The sequence below is a fragment of the Maniola hyperantus genome, chromosome 23 (genome assembly GCF_902806685.2).
Source record: "Maniola hyperantus chromosome 23, iAphHyp1.2, whole genome shotgun sequence".
NCBI lineage: Eukaryota > Metazoa > Arthropoda > Insecta > Lepidoptera > Nymphalidae > Maniola > Maniola hyperantus.
The window spans coordinates 2,094,711-2,115,730 of record NC_048558.1 but is presented as its reverse complement, the minus strand read 5'-3'; the positions used below and the strand labels follow the sequence as shown (position 1 = coordinate 2,115,730).

The window sequence follows — 21,020 nt, the reverse complement described above, 5'->3', positions numbered from 1 at the left end:
CCGTTACACATACCTTTGTTATGTTAATATGTGTGTTACAGTGCATCTCGTGAATGCGTGTTATTTGACTGCGTTTTAAATAATATATCTACTACTTACTAGATTTTTTTTCATTTTTCACTTCGTCCGCGTAGATTTAGGTAATCCTGTAGGAATCTTTATCTGGGTTAAATGTCACTCTATGTATAAAATTTTTAATTCGGATCTAGTACTTACCCAACAAATAATGAAACTATAGTGCACAACAGGTTGACATGGGAATCGGGGTGGGGACGCAAACTTTCAGCTTTTATAAAATAACGAAGGCCTGGCACGCGCTAGCTCTTAGTGCACTAGTAGTTAAGACCTCCGCCTCCTAATCGGAGATCGGGGGCTCGATCACGGGCACGCACATCTTCGGAGTATGTGCGGTGTAAGTAATTAAATATCACTTGCTTAACGGTGAAGGAAAACATCGTGAGGAAACCTGCATGCTTGAGAGTTCTCCATAATGTTCAGTCTGCCAATCCGCACTTGGCCAGTGAGCCGCTGATAGGTTGATCATGATGATGATGATTAGCTGATACCCGCGACTTCGTTAACGCAGCTCTAGTTCCAATTTTATCCAGCGGAACCAGTGATTAGTGTCATAACTCTATGAGCTGAACAGATAAGTTGATGGCACTGTATGTCCATTCCAATATTACAAAGTCACCCTAGTTTTATTTGGTCGGTTTAAAACTTTCTTATTTAGATTAGTCATGCGAATTTGACCCTAACGTCAAAAGGGTTAAAACCGATATAATAACAATATGAAGTGAAATTCCCGATCACCTGTTACATTGCATCACGTAACAAGTATTACCATAGACAGCGTTATGACTAGACACGGCATAAAATTAATTGTTAATGTAACAACTTTCCTTATTAGGATTTATGTTCAAATGAAGACGCAATCTAATTTTTTACAAAGGCTGCTTAAACCTAACTTCTTTCGTGTCCTGTATAAACTATAAACCTGTTTTAAATAAGAAACTACTTATTTAAGTTTTAAAATACATACATACATATTATAAATAATTCAGATAGACTTTTACAAACTGGTCAGTTGTGAAAAAGCTGCATTAATCATTGCTACAATCTCCATTATTATGATTGGATGAATTTATGGTATTTTTGCTGCAACAATGTATTTTAGCCAATAGTGAGAGTAGCAAAATACAGTAGTGGCTGTCAAACTTTGACGACAGATTCCTCTGTTTTCTTTATTAAAATTTCCAATTGTTACTAAGTCTGGAGCGAATTTTAGATTAGTGAGAATTTTTCATCATTTACTTGGTCTGATTACAAAATGTTAACTCGGTTTTATTCACTTCGTTTGTATTGTTTAAAAATTTTGGCGATCTGAACACGTACCATTTTATCATACTTAACAACTATATTTTTTCATAATTTCGTATTTGGCTATATGTACTTAAATAGTATGTTAAAATTATTAAAAACTATTATTTGGGTACTTTCTTGATTTTAACTCTACCAATAATAAGAGATTGCAAATATTTTATGTCCATGAATAAATGAGTTCTAAGAAATATCTAGATCTTTCGAAATGGATGGTCGGTTCAGACAGTAATGTTATGATGCCCAAAACTGGAATTATGACAGAATTTTTTTTAAGACAGAAAAGGATGCAAGATAAACAATATTTACTGTATGTATTGATCACGTATTTTTTCTTGAATTTTGTCACGTACATAGAATTACTTTTAATTGCTGTTAAGTATGATCATTAATGTTTTGTTAATTATTTCGTCCTTTGGGTATTTTTTATTGTTTATTTTGGTTCCCTGAGAGTTTATTATTGTTTTGTTATTGGTGTGTATATTTTGCATATGAATTTAAAAGGAACCTCAAATACTTATTAGTGATATCTTAGATTAAGGACTATATTATACGGAGTTATTGTGCTGTAACATGAAGCTATGGCACAATTTCGTTAATGTACCTATGAGTTCCTACTTTGTACTCATAGTTGCTATGCTGCTATGCCACCATGGCTACTAAATTAAAACTTTCCCCACATAACATAAAATGGTTCTAAATTTTTGATTTAACTCATTCCTTATACACAAATATTTAAAATATACAAAGATTTAAAGTAGCACGTAATATTCTAAATTAAAACTGTGCGCTCAATTCAAAATTATTTAAATACTTATGTATTATAATAACAATGGCGTCACATTATAAATTATCCTTTGCTGATCATTAAAGTTTAATTAGTATTATACGTCAGTTTATAATATCTGTAGATTACTAACTCATCAAGTACCTACCTACCGAACTAGCTAACTATTCAAACAACGGTAAAATGCAAGTTTTATAAATAGCATCAATCTATAAAATAAGTGAAATTTCATATCCATGAGACCGGAATATCTTATACAAAATATTACAGATTTCTAAAGATACCATGTATAGTGGTAAATCAATACCATTATCTTGAAACCACTATAAAAATGAGTGATACCAAACAACGCGAGCAGTTTTCTGCGAAACGCTCCCAAACTACAAACAATACATAACCATAATCTCTAACAACTACGATTCAAAACAGCTTGACAACCGTTGTCGGTCCTTATAATACAATTATCTCCATAATGCCAAACGAGATTGAACTATAAAGTGTAGTACATTAAATCAATATTGTAATAATATACTCACAGTCCAATTCCCTACGACTGAAATTGTAAATTCGACTCAATGTAGCTGAGGTAAAGTTCAAATTCCCCTAAATCATTTTAGTATTAAGGATCTTCTGTATTTGTTCGTGGAATGTGCTCCCGCGCATCTCACGGCACCGGGCGGAAATCTTAATGGATCCTGGAACCTGGGCTAACTACGGGCTCCATCGATCCGATATTGTGGTGTTAGTAATGGTTTTGATCTTTATTTTACATTTTTGAATTATTTTCAAATAACAGTTGTTTAGTTTATCTAAAACTTGAGATACCTATTAAGGCTTGATCCGTATTAACGTGAACTTAGTTGACGGCAAAACCTAGTTTGTAATAACATTCTTCATAATACTTCATTACTATGAGATAATAGGATTTTGACTACCTCCCTGAAGAAGTGAATAGCTCTGTGAGGTTAGTAGGAGGTCTTGGGTTCGATTGGCGAGCAGAAGTAATTAGAAATTTATAATTTCTAAATATGTCTCTAGTCCATGTCTGATGAGAAGCTTTGACCATGCTGCCAATTGATTTAGCGTTCCGGTACGACGTCGCCTATAAAACAATTAGAAGTAGTTACCTTCTACCTATGGATTTAATTAAACTGTAGGTAATATCCCTAAAATATAGTCAGCTTCCATCTTAGATTAAATCGTCACTTACAACCTGGTGGCCAAGTCAAGGGCTAATTTGACAGCGAATAAAATAAAAAACAAACAAACGGGCCGACAGGAAAGCTAACTTGCTTTCCTGTCGGCCTTTATACTGTATACGTATTTTGTCTTCTTAGCACAAACTTTTCGATTATCACTCGCAGGAAAAATGATCAGAATTTTAATCATAATGAAACTAATAATTCTATAAAATTCGCTTAGATACAAAACATACTAATATTATTATGATGTAAAATCAGCTGGTTTTATTTATGACTAATTTAGAAAACCATCTAAAAATAGATTATACGCAAACGTCTGACATTTCCACATTCACATAGGTACATACCTACATAATGAATGCCAGTGTATGCTAATACTATATATTATTTTTATATTATGTTTATCAAATTATGCCTAGATACAATCTAATCGAGAATTTATATTCAAATTGTCTAATAAAACAAAATCGATATAAATTATTCATTAAAAATCGGAAGAACATAATTTATTTTTTATTGCCTTTTCTAACAATTAGATGCTCTACTACTGGCGCCATCTATAACAGCTGTAAACAATTTTATGACAATTCTTGGTTTAATGATTAATTTATTTAAGATCTGATGCATTTAAAACTTAAATGCATAAATAATATAATATGTTCATATATTATAGTCTATTTGAAATACCAGACATCGGAACGCGTGCAAATGTGGTAATAAAAATCAATTGGATATAAATTATTCATTAAAATTCGGAAGAACTTAATAATTTATTTTCTAATGCTGATTTTTACTACGATTGATTTTGACTACGATCATGTTGCCATTTTTGTATAAAATAGCTAAATGCATTATTATAGAATTGAGTTTTATTAAAGTTTTATTATTAGGGTTCCGTATCTCTAGAGAAAAAAGGAAGGACTTTTAAGTTAAGACTAAAAGTTGCGTTATTAAAGGCTTTATATGTTATTTAAAAGTAAATACCGCAAAACAGCGCGCACAACGTCGTGGAAATAAGCTTATATCATCATCAACAAGTGATACACGTCCACAGCTGGACATAGGTCTCTTGTAGGGACTTCCACACGCCACGGTCTTACGTCGCCAGATTCCAGCGGCTCTCTGCGACTCGTTTGATATCGTCGCTCAACTTCCAACGCTGCGCTTTCCGGTGCGAGGTCGCCATTCCAGCACCTTGGGATCCCAACGTCTATCGGCTTACCTAATTATACCTATACATAACCTTACCTACACCTATATATGAATCATCACCATCATCATTATAATCAAACCATCGCCGGATTACTACAGAGCCACGGGTCTCCTCTTAGATTGAGAAGGGTTCTTGCCATAGTCCAACTCGCTGGCCAAGTGTGGATTGGCAGACTTCACTATTCACATACCTTTGAGAACATTATGGAGAACTCAGACATGCAGGTTTCCTTCACCGTAAAAGCAAGTGATATTTAATTGCTTAAAACGCACATAACTCCGAAAAGTCAGAGGTGCAACCCTGAATCGGAAGCGAACATCTTAACCACCAAGCTATCACCATGATCAACCCATCGCCCGGCTCACTACAGTGCACGGGTCTTCTCTCAGAGTTAGAAGGGTTTTGGCCATAGTTTACCACGCTGGCCAAAACATGCATATTTATTTTCCTTAAAATTTCTCTATTACAACAGTAGCCAAGAATTACGGTACTTTATCTGTTAACAAACTCGCGACAAATTAAAACGTTTGAAAACCAATTTTCCACGCCCAAATCCGACACCTTCAATGCCAATATTAAACGGTTTTTTTCACAGAGAAGCACGATTTCCAACTTTTTACTCGCCTCTTGGGTGACAAAAGCGCGGGAAAAAAACCATCGGACTGCACAAAAAAGTAACAACCGAATAACAAATCTTATTTCTATAGACTTACAATTTAAATTCCACTGTCTATTTTATTATATGATCTATGGTATGAAAATGTTTGGTGACAAATTGAATTTGAATCTTATAGCTATACTGTTAGAGTTCAAATTTATTTGTGTTTATGTTTATATGAATTGGGTCTTGGTCTTCGGTTGTTTACGCCAATGCGTCGAAAAACTGTTATTTGGAAATGAGGTTTTTTGGAGGCACGTGCCCTGAGCGGTCCCCAGTTTAAAAACCTATTCGTAATTGAAAAAGATTTTTTATGCTTGTCTGAAGACTGAGGATGACTCTCTTTGCTACTCCTCACTACTGAGGGTTATGACCTCTTTGGCCTAGTGGTAAAGTAGGGTTACCGCCTTCTATTCAGCGGCTTGGTCCCGCGTGGTCTTTTGCCTCAAACTCAGTGGGCGTTAACCATTTTGAGACACCAAACGATACACAAACGAAACTATGTATTCGAATTGAATTTTGAATGTTTTTATAACATAGGTTATCCTAAAAAGAAGAGTAGTACAGAATAGTATATTGGTTGGTGGCTCAAAATGGCTGGCACCGAGTTTTCGTCTTTGTCATATTTTGTATGTGATTACGAACAGTACGCCGCCGAAAGTAATGTACATCGACCTTTAGAAGAAGATAGCAGATTTGTAGAGCGCTGTCCCTGTCGTTGAAACCGACATATGGTATAAGTGACATAGACAACGCTCTACAGAGCCAAAATGTCATTCTAAAGGCCGATGTACTTACATTACTTTCTGCCACGTACTGTCATCATCATCATCATCATGATCAACCCATCCCCGGCTCACTACAGAGCGCGGGTCTCCTCTCAGAGTGAGAAGGGTTTTTGGCCGTAGTCTACCACGCTGGCCATGTGCGGATTCTTAGACCTTTGAGAACATTATGGAGAACTCTCAGGCATGCAGGTTTCCTCACGATGTTTTCCTTCACCGTTAAAGCAAATGATATTTAATTAATTAAAACGCACATAACTCCGAAAAGTTAGAGGTGCGTGCCCGGGATCAAACCCCCGACCTCCGATTAGAAGGCGGACGTCCTAACCACTAGGCTATCACAGCTTATAGCCACGTACTGTATTTGTATTGAATTTCGAATGTTTTTGATATCATAGGTTCTCTAAAAAAGAGAAGTACGAGTAGTACAGAACAGTATGAGTTAGTTTGTGATTGGTTGGTGACTCAAAATGGCTGACACCGAGTTTTTGTGTGGGATTACGTAACAGAGAGAGCCCTTCAGAGAGAGAGAGAGCGGGAGAGGGAATTATGGGATACTAAATTCTCTCGGTGGATAGAGTATAGGTATAGGCGTTGGGCAGTGTGACGAAAGTAGCTAAGAAACATCTGGTAGTCGTAACAAATTGTAGTCGAAAGTTGGGGATAATATTATGAAGTAAAATATTTTGTAAATTATTCGAAACTTTACAATAATTAAAGGTCATGCGAAAAAAATTACTATTAATAATAAATAATAATGAGAAACGAAGGACATACGGACACATTAAGTCATTTGTCATTTTCACACAATCCCGTCATATTAGCATAATATTATATTATTACCTATTTATTTAGCTTTTTAATAAATGAGCTAGTCTAGAACAAAATATGAAACGGATACACATTTGAACAAAACGTTGAGAGAGCCATCTTTTTTACACGAATGCTCAAAAAAAGGAGTAATGTTTTCATGGTGTAGGGATGAATGTGAGTTTCTTTATTCCACCATAACTTCTAAATACCTGAACAGATTTGGATGTATGGGGTATGTAAGGTAAATTAAATATATAGCTTCAAAAACGGGTCAGTAATCGCAGGTCCAGTGTAATGGTATTAGTAGAGGTCAGTGTCGTAAATGGAATACCATCGATATTGGAGTATAGAACCTAGAACCTAGAATAGCTGGTAGCACAAGTATCTTAGTTCTGCGAGCAATAGACAATGCCCATTCAAGTATAAACAAATGTAGGTACTGTCTTCAAGATTTTTGTATCACCACCAAATCAAATTCTATCTGTTCAATGACATCATCAGAATAGGTATTTTGTTAGGTGGATTGTTGATAGTGTGAATCGTTTATAGTCTGCATACGCCCTAACCCTCTGACGTTTGCTAAGAGTCTATGGTTTGGCATAGACTCTAGACTCTATGGTGACGCTTGGAAGATGAATAGGTAGTTCATTGTACCGACTTGTAAATTAATTAAATAAGAAACAGTGATTAAAAGTATGTTGAAAGTATATCAAAGTGGTTTTCCTTTTAAAATTTATAGAAAAAAATAACAAAAACGGTTTCCGCATTTCAAAAATATGAGGTTAGGTTCAGCTAGAAAGTAAAAAAGGTCTTTATAGGCTTAATAAAACAGTCAATTTCAGATGTTTTAATCCTAAAACAAATATTTATGAAACTTATTGAGAAATTATGTTTTTATTGTAGCTTTAATAAATAAATAAAAAATGTAAGGTACAATCGTTGACTTATATAGTATTACTTAGTTAGGACAGGGCCATTGAACAAGCAAAATGGCACCGATTCATTGGTCCTAAAATGTTTATTTACCACCAATGCAATCTCAACCGCAGTGACGTCTGGATTTCAAACGGGTCGTTCATTAGTATCTAAGAGGTGGCGCTGATTTATTTGGTACCAAAACAGTGAAAAAATTTGTTGATGGGTACAATGCTTCTTGTGAGAGTACTGTCCATGGGCATATACTCCTTTAATTTCAAACACCTCTAACATCCTAAAATATTATGTCCAACTTATTAATTTATTAAGTTAAGCTTAAAGACCCATTTACACTAGACTTTTTACCGCGTTTCAACAAAAAACCTTCGTTGAAGTTATTCAACTCTGATCATTATAATACTCGTATTTTCGACTCGATTTTTATGAGGTCTCCAGTCGTACTCAGAGTTGTCTTTGAATAGAGTCGTTTAGTGAACGGTCTATCACTGGACGAGTGTAAATTCCACTTTAGTGCTTCAATCCTGAAAATGTTATGTAAGTAATTATTTAGCAACTGAGTACCTATTATAAAGGAAAATTAATTATTGCTTATTAGTTATTAATATAGAAATCGTTTTTTTTATTCGAATAAACTTTTAAAAGTGCTTTTTAATCGGTATTACACACCAACAAAAAAAACTCCGCGGTTACTCTTTTCAAATGTTCAATTTATACTTGGCACACTATAATGAACATGCTCCTTTAATACTTTTCCGGAAGTTTACCCTGATTTTTTTCTGGGCAACCAAGATATTTATTATCTTATGATAATTTTTCTGTAGGTATTTTTTATTCTTTGAATAACAAAGATACTTATCATAAAACTCCGATAGGCAAAGCTCATACAGTTGTATTTTAAAAAGTGAAGATCGCGATCACACGCGCAGGGTTTACGCACCATGTTTAACCGACTTCAAAAAAGGAGGAGGTTCTCAATTCGTCGGATTTTTTTTATGTATGTTCCCCGATTACTCGAAGACGCCTTGACCGATTTTGAAAATTCTTTTTTTATTTGAAAGGGTATACTTCAAAGGTATAAATTTGGTGAAGATCTGATAAACATCTTCGAAGATTGATAATGGAACTCCTCAACGGATAAGAGTAAATTTCTCGCGATCAGTGTAATAGTAAACAGTGTAGTTGTAAACAGTAGGTTTTTAACCAGGCATAGCATATTTTAATAAGTGCCATGAGGCCACTAAAAATTGTGTTTTTTTTTTTACAAAATAAAATAAAAACCGACTTCACTACCTAGCCACAAACACTAAAAATTAAAAAATAATTTAATTTATTACCGAATATATATAAACTCTTGTATACATAATATATTCGGTAATAAATATTATACAACAAAAACAACAAAATATTACATAACATTTTTGAAACGGTAATAAATTAAATTATTTTTTAATTTTTAGTATTTGTGGCTAGGTATTGAAGGTTTTTATTTTTTGTGTAAAATTTTGACACCTACGAACTTGCTTCAAAAACAGGGTTAATAAATAATAAATACACATCGCTTAGGTGGAAACCAGCCTATAAGCTTGTAGTGCCTTGATATTGCTAAAACTGGAGTTCGTAGTCATGCACAAACCAGTCGGTATTTACTCGTAGGCTGAAAAAAGGAAACCTTGACTTTTCACTCCATTGACTCGAATGATTCATAGAATTTTCCCGACTGAGCAAAAAATGGTACTGTTTCAATGACGCACTGCACAGTGCACTACTGTCATAGAGGTTACGATATAGGCTACTTTTGTTCCCGAAAACCAAAGAGTTTCACAGGATTTTAAAAATTTAATTCCACGTAGGGGCATCAAATATTTGGTACAGAGTTAGCTTGCATCCCGGGGATGGACATAATATGCTTCTTTTTAAGATTCCGTACCTTAAAAGGAAAAAAGAAACCTTATAGGATCACTTTGTTGTCTGTCTGTCGGTCCGTTTGTCCGTCTGTCCGTGGTGTCTGTCAAGAAAACCTGTAGGGTACTTCCCATGGACCTAGAATTATGACACTTTGGTACGTAGGTAGGTCTTATAGCATAAGTAAAGGAATCAATCCGAAAACCATGAATTTGTGGTTACATCACAAAAAAAAGTTTTTTCCGGGATGATTTTTCCGGCTTAATTCACAATTATTACCTGTAGCATTGTCACAAAATGTTCTAAATTATAACCCACTAGCTTATGCTCGCGACTTCGTCCGCGTGGACTTCACAATTTCAAACCTCTATTTCACCCCCTAAGGGGTTGAATTTTCAAATATCCTTTCTTAGCGGATGCCTACGTCATAATAGGTATCTGCATGCTACATTTCAGCCGGATCCGTCCAGTAGTTTGAGCTGTGCGTTGATAGATCAGTCAGTCACCTTTTCCTTTTATATATTCAGAAGATAATCTTTTAATAATCTCTCTTTCTATTGGTGAAAACCGTATAAAAATCCGTACAATAAGTAGTTTCTGAGATTAGTCTGAACAAACACGAACTCAACGCGGCATGGGACTAATCATTAATAGGTACGGAACAGTGATTGTTTTGAAGTATGAACAGACAGGCCAAGCGATATTTCCGAATATACATGATTTGCTTAGCCTTCAATTACTCACTCCATTGGTTCAGTTAACAGACTTATCCTAAAGACATTATTATATCATAGAAAAATATAGATTGAAGGCGACCTCTTTATTTTGGCGGCAAAAACGCCAATGTCAAGCGCGTCCATGCGTTAAATATTGGCGCAACAATTGAAAAAAACCGGATAATTTAGGTAAATAGCAAGAAATCAAGTGTTTCTTAACTCAACGAATCGGAATGATCGAGATCATAATTTTCAGGGTTCCGTACCCGGGGTGCCAACCCTATTAGGTACTAAGCCTCTGCTGACCGGTCCGTCCGTCCGTCCATCCGTCTGTCAGCGGGCTGTATCTCATGTAGATACCTATTATAATAGGTAGAGAGTAGAAATTTTCAGTGTATTTTATTTCTATTGCCGCTATAACAACAAATAATGCCAATTTCAAAATGGCCACCATGCATAGGACACTGAGTTTATAAATACCTACTCTTGTGAAATAAAAGAGCTTGCGTTGCTCTGAAAAGAGATGTGTTTTATTAGGAATATTGCCTACATAACATTTTAAAGAACCTAATCGTATGTTTTAAATAAAAACTTACATTAAAAAAGTGTTATTTCTTAAGTACTACAGATGGTACGGAACCCTTCGAGTGCTAGTCCAACTCGCACTTGACCGGGTTTTTATCGATATTATTCATAATTTCCGATCCGATTGATTTGCGATTATTAGCAATACAAACCGTGGTTAATGATTTTTTTCATCATGGAATCGCGTCGATAGTATGAAAGATAAAAATAGATTTTTATCTTTCATAGAATTGGTTGCGAAAATGATACAAATTCTATTAAGGTTAAGGTAATCTTAGATCTCAGAAGCTGGTGATAGCCTGGTGGTCAAGACGGTGGCTTCCCAGTCAGGGGGTCTGAGGTTACATCCGGGCACGAACCTCTAACTTTTCGGAGTTATTTGCGTTTTAAGCAATTAAATATAGTTAAATATAATTAAATATGGTTTAACGGCGAAGGAAAACATCGTGAGGAAATCGCATGTATGTCTGAGGGTTTTTAAAATGTTCTCAAAGGTGACCACGTCCACCCAGCGTGGTGGACTATGGCTAAACCCTTCTAATTCTTAGAGAAGACTCGTATTCAGTAGTGAGCCGACGACGTGTTCACGATGATCATTGTGATGCTAATGATATGATCACTATGATAATTTTTGACGTTTGTTTACTTTTTAGATAGGTTTCTATAATATCTATAGGTTTGGATTATTATTGCGCAACGGATCAGCCTGGCTGTCCAGCGCGGAAATGCAGCCAGTATTCTTGGCACCATTTGTATAGTAATTAAATAAGGCTAGCTTTAAGTTTTATTGTAATATTTTCAAAAACAAAAAAGGTTTGGATTAAATATTTAAAAAGCTTATTATTTTTATTCCACCGTTTTCTCAAACATGAATAAGAAACTAATGAATGCATGATTCTCGCCTAAATGCCGCGTGCAAAAGTTACTACCAGACATTCGAGCAAATAGTACAAATTAGTACCTAGCTATTAAATTGAAAATTACCACAAACGGGAGTCGAACCGACGTTAAACTGTCAATATCCAAGTAGTAATTAGTGTTACGTAGGTAAAATATGTAATACAATACAAACGCACCTGTTTCCGACAAGATACCAGTTTAAAAATAATACAACTGGTTCCATGTACCTCATTTACTTATACATATCTATACATAAACCTATCGAACGGCCATTTTGTTGGTAATTATAAAATACACTTTTATTATGTCCGAGCTAGTGACCTAGTGTCATGTGCTCGCATATTTTTACACTTAACCAGTTGAATTGATTGAATCCGCACTTGGCCAGCGTGGTGGTGTATCGCCAACGCCTTTTCATTCTGAGAGATCATGCTATGCACAGAATTTTGTTTCGATTCACTGTCAATGTGAACCAGCCCTTAGGGCATTTGTGCACTCATTCGTAAATTGACGGATCCGTCCAAAAAATACGAATCGAATGTACGTATTTGTATGACGGCTACTTCGAAGAATTACGGATACAACCCGAATGAGTTCACAAACGCCCTTTGGGGATAAATTTTCAAAAATTATCCAAGAAACTCCTGTGCAACATATGACCCACCAGATTAAGCTGTTTCTGTCAGTCAGTCAGTCAGTGTTAAAGTTTTACTAAGTAGATAGGTAAGTAGGTAGTAGGTAGGTTAAGAGAATAGAGATGTACCTATATCTAATGTGCCTGAAATATAGTCTCTGCTCTAGGCATAGATAGACCAGTTTAAGTCAGTCGCCAAGAAAGCAGCTTTTTCAAAAGCTTTTTAAAAATAAAAGTAAGCTTTATATCTAAATACTTTATGCTTGAAATAGGTTTATTGAAGGTTTAAAGTTTATCAGGGTGTAAACCCAAACACCTGATACTTTAACGTAACCTTCTAATAAACGAGGGTAGTTATGAAGCACAACCCCTCAAACCCAACTCATGATGTGTTAATATGTCAATCATTCTCAGATACGAGTACCAACGAACTATATTATTATGTACTAGCTATTTACTTAAGCCTCAATAGCTCAACGGGTAAAGCAGTGGACTGAAAACCGAAGGTCGACGGTTCAAACCCCGCCCGTTGCACTATTGTCGTACCTACTCCTAGCACAAGCTTGACGCTTAGTTGGAGAGGAAAGGGGAATATTAGTCATTTAACATGGCTAATATTCCTTTAAAAGAAAAAAACTTCGTCTTCTTCTTCGATAATTCGATCCGAGGCACGGTTTTTTTTTTGTTGAAAATAACTCAAACGAAACTTCATTTACGTTTTCATTGATTGATTAGATATTTAATGGAGAAGCAAACTACTTTTACATATTTATTTATTTATTCAGATATATGTTAGCCCTTGACTGCAATCTCACCTGGTGGTAAGTGATGATGCAGCCTAAGATGGAAGCGGGCTAACCAGGAAGAGATATGGCAGTTTTTTATTAAACCTACACCCCTTTGGTTTCCACACGGCCGTACCGAACGCTAAATCGCTTGGCGGCACGGTTATGCCGATAAGGTGGTAACTAGCCATGGCCGAAGCCTCCCACCAGGCAAAACTTTTGTATGCAGCGCTCTCCATAGCGCTCGAGGTGAACTTTAAATTCACGGGAGTCGAATCTTATATCTCGAGCCACCAAACCAAGTAGGAATATTAAAGTAAGTTGGTTGTAATTTTTGATATTCGTTATCATCAAAAACTTATCTTTTAATTAACAATTTGCATAACAACCTCATTAAAAATTATTCTATAGTTGGTTGAAAAATAAGTAAATTATACATATATTTATTTATTCCAGTTGTTTGTGTACCTACTACCTACCTTCTAGATGATACCCGCGTTTTTAAAAATCACCTTGGGCTTATGTTTTACTAGCAACCCGCCCTGGCTTCGCACGTGTAGCTTATGCAATTTTCGTAGGGGTCTCTAATTTTTTGGAAAATAAAATATAGCCACCAGCCAGTGAAAGAATTCTCAAAATCGTATCCGTAATTCCAGAGATTACTTCCTACAAACAAATTTACAAACCACTTTATAAAATAAGTATAGTTTGCTTTTTATTTGATTATTAATTATATATAGATGGTAAAAAATATTATATTTTCAAAATTTGCAAATATTAACAAAATGGCTTATAATAAAATATAGAAGTAGAAATAGTAGAACTAGAAATAGTTGCGCAGTTAGATGATAATTATATTTTATTTAGAACATCTTTAAAAATGTACTTATGCATTTTCTTCACTCATCATCATCATCATCATCATCAACAACAACAACCGATAGACGTCCACCGCTGGGCATCCACACTGCGACTCGCCTGATGTCGTCCTTTCAACTAGTGGGGGGTCTTCCAACACTCGGCTTATTTGACACATTTTCTTCACTCAGCTTAACCAAATTAACTGTATTTTTTGTTGCAAGTGTAAAACCGTTTCGCCAGATTACAAGGGGCGAAAAACCGCCTTATTAGAGGGAATCCCTCACAAAACCCCAGTATCCTGAGATAAACAGACGGGATGTATGTCCGCGATTAATAATAATTTTAAGGACGCCAAAAACTGTCCTCCTGTTAGGAGTTTTTGCCGCGGTTTTTGCGAACGGAGGGGTCTCAAGGAAATTAGTTTGGACGCTTTTGAGCCATCACCGTCCATGTTTGCGGTCAAAAATTTTGTTAGTTGTTTTTTTTTGAGTAGGTACCTAGTTAAAATACCTATTTAAGAAATTCTGGTAGCGCGACTTTTGTCCGCATGTTTCTAATCTAAGAATTTATCCTGCTATAATTTTACTCATGTACCTAATTAATTATGAAACAAACAGACGTACGTAATACATTGACAGACCATAACTATCTTATTATAATTATCTTATTTATTAAGATAATTTCTAGGCGTCTTCTTTAAAGTAGAATTGACACTTGAATTTACCCGCAACCAAATGAATAATTATTTATACACTTGGGAATAACATAGCTAGCTATCTATCAGTGAAAGAATTTTCTGAATCGGTTGAACTGATGGGCCGTGAAAGGCTAGCAGATAGACATACAGGCAGACAGACAGACAGACAGACAGACAGACAGACAGACACACTTTCGCATTTATAAATGGATATAAGTATAGAAAGGAAAGAGATATAGTTAGACAAGTAATGTTCTACCCATAACAGGATGACGTAGTAATCTGAGGGTACAAAGTGGGTTCTTTGATTTGAGGAGAGATTGCTACCCCAAAGATGTGGGGGAGGGTCAAAGGATTAATGTCCTTATTAAGGGTCGGACACATTATGACATATTTTAAACTGACCCTTGAAAGACAGAAAAATTAGACCTTCCGGCGAAATGACATGTTTAGCTTATGTTCAGTTGCATGACGGGTGGTTAATAGTTGAGTTACGATTATACCCTATAACTTTAAAGGCGCTTGTGCACTCATTCGTGAAAGCACGGATTCCGAAAAATACGAATCGATTGAGTACGTTTTTGTATGACGGCCAACTTCGAAGAATCACGGATACGAACCGAATACGGATGAGTGCACAAACGCCCTTACTGACAATAAAAGGCAAAGTGGGTAAGTATTTTATTATTTGATTATTTTCGAACTAAGCTTCTTTTAATTAAAACGCGAGTAATTAAACGAAGATAAGCTACTTAACACACACTGAGATTTACCTAAGTATATAAATAGAATGGCTATTCAATTTTATTTATTGTTGACAGTAAAATATAAAAAAAAATCTCTCTGAGGGAAAAAATCCATAACTAGGAAATCCGTAAGAGAACTAGAGTGACCGACATAACTCAACGAATTAGCCAGCTGAAGTGGCAGCTTGGGTAGGCCACGGCCACAAATGAACTTGGTGGCTATCATTCAGTGTTAAACACTGAGTTAGCGAATCAGTAGGCTGGTCTGAGAAGAAGCCCACAATAGACGCACCTCAACTTCTATCGATATCTATGGTTAACCTTTTATGATGTGTCCTATCTGACATCATATTATTTTTAGGGTTCCGTACCACAAAAGGAAAAACGGAACCCTTATAGGATCACTTTGTTGTCTGTCTGTCTGTCTGGAAACCTACAGGGTACTTCCCGTTGACCTAGAATCATGAAATTTGGCAGGTAGGTAGATCTTATAGCAGACATTAGGGGAAAAATCTGAAAACCGTGAATTTGTGGTTACATCACACAAAAAAAAATTGTGGTCATGAACTAAAATTAGTATTTTCAATTTTCGAAGTAAGATAACTATATCGAGTGGGGTAATTATACGAAAGAGCCTTTACCTGTGCATTCTAAAACAGATTTTTATTTATTTTTATGATTGAATATGATGATTGAATTATGGTGCAAAATGTCGAAAAAATACGACTGTACTACGGAACCCTCGTTGCGCGAGCCTGACTCGCACTTGGCCGGTTTTTAAAATCTGTGATAAGAAACACTAAATTAATATTATCAATCTCAAGCTTATGAGAAGTTGTTTTGTTTGTCAATTTGTTTTATTTATTGGGAGTTTTTGTTTCGACATTTTTTCCGACTCTTGTTCTTTTGATGCTTTTTCGTATGTTTTTTGTATCTGTATCTCAATAATTAAGAGCTCCAATGTGTCTAACCATAAATCTTTTTAATGCGATTAGTTGTACAAATTGTCCGATATTTTTTTTACTCGTAATGTCTTAGCTTTTTTATCTTCATCTTTATCAATAACTAGCTGCTGCCTGCGACTTCTTCCGTGTGAATTTATATTATTGAAATTTCTCGAAATCCTTTAAGTTAAATTTCGTGGGAACCCTTTGAATTTCTAGAATCATTTTTTTATAAAAGTTAGGAAATAGATAAACTTAGGCATATTTTACTACTCAATATGGACAGTATAGATAACCTTTGCTTCTTCTAGGGCTTCTTCAATTAAAGGTTTTTAAAACCCTGAAAAAGTTCGGCAACTCTTGATTTTTAACGGATATTCGATCACGTAGAAAATCTATCATAATTTTTTCCATCGACCTTTGAGTCACAGTTATATCGCAATTACTAAAAGTATAAGATACCTGAGTAGCCAAAACAAATATAAAACTAAGCAGAAATGACTACCACGAAGTTTTAACCACCTCGAATCCATAGCCTGACTAGTGCTCCAACTTTTAATAACATACTAACAATCTATGGATCTATGAATGGTCTGAAATAAACGTTTATTTATTTATTATTTCATTATGTTCAGACTGTGACCAATCGGGTCATTATTAGTAAGCATGTTGTAATTAATAATAAAAATAATCGTCATCATCATGATCAACCCATCGCCGCGGCTCACTACAGAGCACGGGTCTCCTCTCAGAGTGAGAAGGGTTTTGGCCATAGTCTACCACGCTGGCCATGTGCGGATTGGTAGACTTCCCACACCTTTGAGAACATTATGGAGAACTCTCAGGCATGCTGGTTTCCTCACGATGTTTTCCTTCACCGTTAAAGCAAGTGATATCTAATTAACTAAAACGCACATAACTCCGAAAAGTTAGAGATGCGTGCCCGGGATCGAACCCCCGACTTCCAATTAGAAGGCGGACGTCTTAACCACTAGGCTATCACAGCATTCATTGTTATTAATTATAACAGCATAAAAAATAACAACAAATTAAATAATATATGATGATAAAATACACTTACCGCCGTACTCAGAGTCGCTTAATCGTTACTTAAGTTTAGTTAAAACGAGACAGAGATCTCTCACATAAATCTGTCTCGTTTTAACTCAAGTAACGATTAGCGACTCCTGAGTACGGCGGTTAATATTATAATTTTAAGTAGTTAGTCGAAACAATGTAAACCTGAGCGGAAGATACGAAGTAAGACCAATTTGCCACAGATTCCTCTCCGTTGAATCAATCCTTTATAAAGTCCTATTAAAAGTCATCCACCACCTCGAATCCACAGCCTCACGCCATTAACTAGTGCTCCAAACTTTAATTATGTTCAGGCTGTGACCAATCGGGATCGTGTTTGCATTTTCTGACAAGTCATGCAACGTGCTACCGTATCCTATAACTCTAGTAACTTGAACAGCCTTACAGATATCACCAAATGTTTTAGTAAATTCAACTTTAACATCATTAGCTTTAAGTTAAATTTTATTTGCAGCTGGTACATTGTCAGCAGCCTTTTGAATTTCATTCATTGCAAAGCAGTTTTCGACAATACAAATCAATGGTCGATGATGTAATTTGAACCCTATTTGTTTGGTCCTCAAGATTAATAACACAATGATTGGGTTTCGAAAAGTTTTATAGGCGAGTTGAAATTGAGTCGTGCTTGAATAGAATCCGGTGCCCGTAGGAACGTGGCCCATAGACTTTATAGTTGGAGACCTGGTGTAAAATTTTAATGATGTGCTTGTTAAAGTTCGTAAGCTATTTATGTATTAGCTAATCTGACTTGGCCGGCACGAAAAACAAATGCGTGACTATTTTCTGGCCAGTCAAGGTTAGGTTGTGCAAGAATTTATTAATATTAAACAATGATAAGAAAAAGATATATTTATTAACAATAAAATAGGGATAAAGAAAAGTACAATTACTTATCTTTATCTTCCCTAAGTAATTAATTAATAATTAACAATATGTCTGTAATCATTAGAAGTTACTTAACCACGTTGTTATATTTATCAATAAAACCCAGATACATAATTAATCCTTATGATCCTCAATTTTATAAGGATAAAAGATTATCATCAAAGTCAACATCAAAGTCAACGTCAAATGATTTATTCAAAATAGGTAATAAATTACTCTTTTTGATAGTCAGATGTTTGTCATCACATCAAGCTTGACATCACAATTTTCAGTAACTAGTGACTGCCCGAGGCTTCGCTTCCGTAAGAATTGCAAAAAATCAGGGCTTCTTCATTGTTTACATTATAAGGTTTTTTATCTTTATACCAAAATTTTAGCTTTTTATTCAGATACAAGTTAGCCCATGACTGCAATCTCACCTGGTGGTAAGTGATGATGCAGTCTAAGATGATAGCGGGCTAACCTGGAAGGGGTATGACAGTTTTTATTAAAACCATACCCCTTTAGTTTCTACACGGCATCGTACCGGAACGCTAAATCGCTTGGCGGCACGGCTTTGCCAGTAGGGTGGTAACTAGCCACGGCCGAAGCCTCCCACCAGACAAACCAACCAGCTTTCTGGGTTCAAGGGTTTTGTGATTTTATAGGGATAGAAACAGGACTTTTCTTCCTTTAGATACAGATTTTTTTGCGAAGATCATAGCTTATAAGAGGTAATGGAAAGGATATTATATTGCAAACTCAAAGCAATTATTCAAAATGGGTACCATTGAACATTTTTTGATTTCAGTGGTTGAATTTGTAAGTTTACGTAAACTTAAAACTAACGCTATGAAGGTTCCAAACGCGCCCCAACAAACTCAGCCGGGTATTCTTTTTATTTCAGCTTACCCCGTAAACATTGCCCACTGATTCTAGGCCTATTATTGTTGGACATTGAATACAACGTCTCGGTACGATGACGCGCGTATTTCGGCCCAGAAACTAATTTGGGAGATCACAATGAGTGTCGATGCGGTACAGAAACTGCCTTTTGAGTGTGCGAAGAGTGCCGGCGTTCTATTATAACACGTACCCACTTGGCACGCGTTTGTTACTATAACACTTTGGCACAATTTAGCAGCATCATTATCGAATATAGCTGCGATAGCCTAGTGGTTTGGACGTCCGCCTTCTAATCGGAGGTCGGGGGTTCGATCCCGGGCACGCACCTCTAACTTTTCGGAGTTATGTGCGTTTTATGTAATTAAATATCACTTGCTTTAACGGTGAAGGAAAACATCGTGAGGAAACCTGCATGCCTGAGAGTTCTCCATAATGTTCTCAAAGGTGTATGAAGTCTACCAATCCGCACATGGCCAGCATGGTAGATTATGGCCAAAACCCTTCTCTCTGAGAGGAGACCCGTGCTCTGTAGTGAGCCGGTGATGGGTTGATCATGATGATGATGATTATCGAATATATGTCCCGTTGCTAATGCGCCTGGCCGCCATTTTAGTGACGTCAGCAACAGACTGAAGTTTCGAGCTGATGGTATATTTTTATTTCGGCTGACGTCAAAATGACGTCATTTCCATGTTAAGGAGTTAGCAATTTGCGGAACTTATAGGTACATTAGCCAATATGAAGACGACCTATAGTACGTGACATGTTGAAACGGCAATCGGGGAGGGAACGCCCCGCACACCCGCACAGCCGAAGCGATAACCTAGTGCGAGCGAGTGCGGGTGCCCCGATTGCCATTTCGACTTGTCACATATTCATATTCAGGTTTTAGAACACTGCAGCGTTGTTTTATTTTTTAGAACAGAATAGAAAAAAAATTATGGGACCACCACGGAAACACCCCCTGTCGATTAAAAAAAAATTTTGCAAATCGGTGCAGAAACCTCGAAAAAATCGGTGAACATACATAAAAAAAAACTCAACTTAGACAGAACATAATTTGAACATTAACAATACCCACAAATTAATGTGAATTTACATATAATAAATATATATGTATGCTATTGATGTTTATAATTACCGAGATCGTCCGTAGATTAAAGTTGAGGAAGCCGGCTAACCAAAACGCGTGAAAAAAGCCGTGAAGGTGGCATCCTGCCTTTATTGCCGTGTTAGGCTACGTTCACACTTTTCCTATCAAAAAGAAAAAGAAATAATAATAATACAACCAGACTAATATTATCAGACAATACATCTATATTTACAACTAGCTTATGGTAGCGACTTCGTCCGCGTAGACTACTCAAATTTCAACCCCCTATTTTACCCCCTTAGGGGTTGAATTTTCAAAATCCTTTCTTAGCGCATCCGCTACATCATAATAGCTATCTGCATGCCAAATTTCAGCCCTTCCCGCTCGCAGCATTGCCCGATCCGTCTAGTAGTTTGAGCTGTGCGTTGATAGATCAGCCAGTCAGTCACCTTTTCCTTTATTTAGATTCAAGTGTATGTTAGTTTTTCCTTCGGAGGAGAAGCGGGAATTACTGT

The 21,020-nt window shown here is 36.0% G+C and overlaps 1 protein-coding gene across 3 annotated transcripts in view; it reads left to right on the top strand.

Annotated features, from left to right (window-relative positions):
- Positions 1-21,020, top strand: part of rn (rotund) — a 220,276-nt gene that overhangs the window by 192,244 nt on the left and 7,012 nt on the right. The window lies entirely within an intron of this gene.